Source organism: Ranitomeya imitator, chromosome 1, assembly GCF_032444005.1.
Source record: "Ranitomeya imitator isolate aRanImi1 chromosome 1, aRanImi1.pri, whole genome shotgun sequence".
Taxonomy (NCBI): Eukaryota; Metazoa; Chordata; class Amphibia; order Anura; family Dendrobatidae; genus Ranitomeya; species Ranitomeya imitator.
In genome coordinates, this window is record NC_091282.1 from 817,629,879 (window position 1) to 817,636,098 (window position 6,220).

Below are 6,220 nucleotides of genomic sequence, written 5' to 3' on the forward strand. Positions count from 1 at the left end.
AATATGGAAACATAATGATATCACTGTGGGGGACATATAATATGGAAACATAATGACATCACTGTGGAGGGACATATAATATGGAAACATAATGATATCACTGTGGGGGACATAAAATATGGAAACATAATGATATCACTGTGGGGGACATAAAATATGGAAACATAATGATATCACTGTGGGGGGACATATAATATGGAAACATAATGATATCACTGTGGGGGACATAAAATAAGGAAACATAATGATATCACTGTGGGGGGACATATAATATGTAAACATAATGATATCACTGTGGGGGACATAAAATATGGAAACATAATGATATCACTGAGGGGGGACATATAATATGGAAACATAATGATATCACTGTGGGGGGACATATAATATGGAAACATAATGATATCACTGTGGTGGACATATAATATGGAGACATAATGATATCACTGTGGGGGGACATAAAATATGGAAACATGATGATATCACTGTGGGGGACATATAATATGGAAACAATGATATTACTGTGGGGGACATAAAATATGGAAACATGATGATATCACTGTGGAGGGACATATAATATGGAAACATAATGATATCACTGTGGGGGACATAAAATATGGAAACATAATGATATCACTGTGGGGGACATAAAATATGGAAACATAATGATATCACTGTGGGGGGACATATAATATGGAAACATAATGATATCACTGTGGGGGACATAAAATATGGAAACATAATGATATCACTGTGGGGGGACATATAATATGGAAACATAATGATATCACTGTGGGGGACATAAAATATGGAAACATAATGATATCACTGTGGGGGGACATATAATATGGAAACATAATGATATCACTGTGGAGGGACATATAATATGGAAACATAATGATATCACTGTGGGGGGACATATAATATGGAAACATAATGATATCACTGTGGGGGATATAAAATATGGAAACATAATGATATCACTGTGGGGGGATATATAATATGGAAACATAATGATATCACTGTGGGGGACATAAAATATGGAAACATAATGATATCACTGTGGGGGACATAAAATATGGAAACATAATGATATCACTGTGGGGGGACATATAATATGGAAACATAATGATATCACTGTGTGGGACATATAATATGGAAACATAATGATATCACTGTGTGGGACATATAATATGGAAACATTATGATATCACTGTGGGGGAGACATATAATATGGAAACATAATGATATCACTGTGGGGGACGTATAATATAGAGACCTAATGTATCACTGTGGGGGATATAAAATATGGAAACATAATGATATCACTGTGGGGGGACATATAATATGGAACATAATGATATCACTGTGGGGGACGTATAATATGGAAACATAATGATATGACTGTGGGGGATATAAAATATGGAAACATAATGATATCACTGTGGAGGACATATAATATGGAACATAATGATATCACTGTGGGGGACATAATTTGGAAACATAATGATATCACTGTGGGGGATATAAAATATGGAAACATAATGATATCACTGTGGAGGGACATATAATATGGAAACATAATGATATCACTGTGTGGGACATATAATATGGAAACATAATGATATCACTGTGGGGGAGACATATAATATGGAAACATAATGATATCACTGTGGGGGGACATATAATATGGAACATAATGATATCACTGTGGGGGACGTATAATATGGAAACATAATGATATGACTGTGGGGGAGACATATAATATGGAAACATAATGATATCACTGTGGAGGACATATAATATGGAACATAATGATATCACTGTGGGGGACATAATTTGGAAACATAATGATATGACTGTGGGGGATATAAAATATGGAAACATAATGATATCACTGTGGAGGGACATATAATATGGAAACATAATGATATCACTGTGTGGGACATATAATATGGAAACATAATGATATCACTGTGTGGGACATATAATATGGAAACATAATGATATCTCTGTGGGGGAGACATATAATATGGAAACATAATGATATCACTGTGGGGGACGTATAATATAGAGACATAATGTATCACTGTGGGGGATATAAAATATGGAAACATAATGATATCACTGTGGGGGGACATATAATATGGAAACATAATGATATCACTGTGGGGGATATATAATATGGGAACATAATGATATCACTGTGGGGGATATAAAATAAGGAAACATAATGATATCACTGTGGGGGACATATAATATGGAAACATAATGATATGACTGTGGGGGATATAAAATATGGAAACATAATGATATCACTGTGGGGGACATATAATATGGAGACATAATGATATCACTGTGGGGGACATATAATATGGAAACATAATGATATGACTGTGGGGGATATAAAATATGGAAACATAATGATATCACTGTGGGAGGACATATAATATGGAAACATAATGATATCACTGTGGGGGATATATAATATGGGAACATAATGATATCACTGTGGGGGATATAAAATATGGAAACATAATGATATCACTGTGGGGGACATATAATATGGAAACATAATGATATGACTGTGGGGGACATATAATATGGAAACATAATGATATCACTGTGGGGGATATAAAATATGGAAACATAATGATATCACTGTGGGGGACATATAATATGGAAACATAATGATATCACTGTGGGGGACATATAATATGGAAACATAATGATATCACTGTGGGGGATATAAAATATGGAAACATAATGATATCACTGTGGGAGGACATATAATATGGAAACATAATGATATCACTGTGGGGGATATATAATATGGAAACATAATGATATCACTGTGGGGGACATATAATATGGAAACATAATGATATGACTGTGGGGGACATATAATATGGAAACATAATGATATCACTGTGGGGGATATAAAATATGGAAACATAATGATATCACTGTGGGGGACATATAATATGGAAACATAATGATATGACTGTGGGGGACATATAATATGGAAACATAATGATATCACTGTGGGGGATATAAAATATGGAAACATAATGATATCACTGTGGGGGACATATAATATGGAAACATAATGATATCACTGTGGGGGACATATAATATGGAAACATAGTGATATGACTGTGGGGGACATATAATATGGAAACATAGTGATATGACTGTGGGGGACATATAATATGGAAACATAATGATATCACTGTGGGGGATATAAAATATGGAAACATAATGATATCACTGTGGGGGGACATATAATATGGAAACATAATGATATCACTGTGGGAAGATATAAAATATGGAAACATAATGATATCACTGTGGGGGATATATAATATGGAAACATAATGATATCACTGTGGGGGATATATAATATGGAAACATAATGATATCACTGTGGGGGACATATAATATGGAAACATAATGATATCACTGTGGGGGACATATAATATGGAAACATAATGATATGACTGTGGGGGACATATAATATGGAAACATAATGATATCACTGTGGGGGATATAAAATATGGAAACATAATGATATCACTGTGGGGGGACATATAATATGGAAACATAATGATATCACTGTGGGAAGATATAAAATATGGAAACATAATGATATCACTGTGGGGGATATATAATATGGAAACATAATGATATCACTGTGGGGGATATATAATATGGAAACATAATGATATCACTGTGGGGGATATAAAATATGGAAACATAATGATATCACTGTGGGGGGACATATAATATGGGAACATAATGATATCACTGTGGGAGACATATAATATGGAACATAATGATATAACTGTGGGGAGACATATAATATGGAAACATAATGGTATGACTGTGGGGGATATAAAATATGGAAACATAATGACATCACTGTGGGGGATATAAAATATGGAAACATAATGATATCACTGTGGGGGGACATATAATATGGAAACATAATGATATCACTGTGGGAAGATATAAAATATGGAAACATAATGATATCACTGTGGGGGACATATAATATGGAAACATAATGATATCACTGTGGGAAGATATAAAATATGGAAACATAATGATATCACTGTGGGGGATATATAATATGGAAACATAATGATATCACTGTGGGGGATATATAATATGGAAACATAATGATATCACTGTGGGGGATATATAATATGGAAACATAATGATATCACTGTGGGGGATATAAAATATGGAAACATAATGATATGACTGTGGGGGGACATATAATATGGGAACATAATGATATCACTGTGGGAGACATATAATATGGAACATAATGATATCACTGTGGGGAGACATATAATATGGAAACATAATGGTATGACTGTGGGGGATATAAAATATGGAAACATAATGACATCACTGTGGGGGATATAAAATATGGAAACATAATGATATCACTGTGGGGGGACATATAATATGGAAACATAATGATATCACTGTGGGAAGATATAAAATATGGAAACATAATGATATCACTGTGGGGGACATATAATATGGAAACATAATGATATCACTGTGGGAAGATATAAAATATGGAAACATAATGATATCACTGTGGGGGATATATAATATGGAAACATAATGATATCACTGTGGGGGATATATAATATGGAAACATAATGATATCACTGTGGGGGATATATAATATGGAAACATTATGATATCACTGTGGGGGATATAAAATATGGAAACATAATGATATCACTGTGGGGGATATATAATATGGAAACATAATGATATCACTGTGGGGGATATATAATATGGAAACATAATGATATCACTGTGGGGGATATAAAATATGGAAACATAATATCACTGTGGGGGACATATAATATGGGAACATAATGATATCACTGTGGGAGACATATAATATGGAACATAATGATATCACTGTGGGGAGACATATAATATGGAAACATAATGATATCACTGTGGGGGACATATAATATGGAAACATAATGATATCACTGTGGGGGACATATAATATGGAAACATAATGATATGACTGTGGGGGATATAAAATATGGAAACATAATGATATCACTGTGGGAGACATATAATATGGAAACATAATGATATCACTGTGGGGGATATATAATATGGAAACATAATGATATCACTGTGGGGGATATATAATATGGAAACATAATGATATCACTGTGGGGGACATATAATATGGAAACATAATGATATCACTGTGGGGGACATATAATATGGAAACATAATGATATGACTGTGGGGGACATATAATATGGAAACATAATGATATCACTGTGGGGGATATAAAATATGGAAACATAATGATATCACTGTGGGGGGACATATAATATGGAAACATAATGATATCACTGTGGGAAGATATAAAATATGGAAACATAATGATATCACTGTGGGGGATCTATAATATGGAAACATAATGATATCACTGTGGGGGATATATAATATGGAAACATAATGATATCACTGTGGGGGATATAAAATATGGAAACATAATGATATCACTGTGGGGGGACATATAATATGGGAACATAATGATATCACTGTGGGAGACATATAATATGGAACATAATGATATCACTGTGGGGAGACATATAATATGGAAACATAATGGTATGACTGTGGGGGATATAAAATATGGAAACATAATGACATCACTGTGGGGATATAAAATATGGAAACATAATGATATCACTGTGGGGGGACATATAATATGGAAACATAATGATATCACTGTGGAAAGATATAAAATATGGAAACATAATGATATCACTGTGGGGGACATATAATATGGAAACATAATGATATCACTGTGGGAAGATATAAAATATGGAAACATAATGATATCACTGTGGGGGATATATAATATGGAAACATAATGATATCACTGTGGGGGATATATAATATGGAAACATAATGATATCACTGTGGGGGATATATAATATGGAAACATAATGATATCACTGTGGGGGATATAAAATATGGAAACATAATGATATCACTGTGGGGGGACATATAATATGGGAACATAATGATATCACTGTGGGAGACATATAATATGGAACATAATGATATCACTGTGGGGAGACATATAATATGGAAACATAATGGTATGACTGTGGGGGATATAAAATATGGAAACATAATGACATCACTGTGGGGG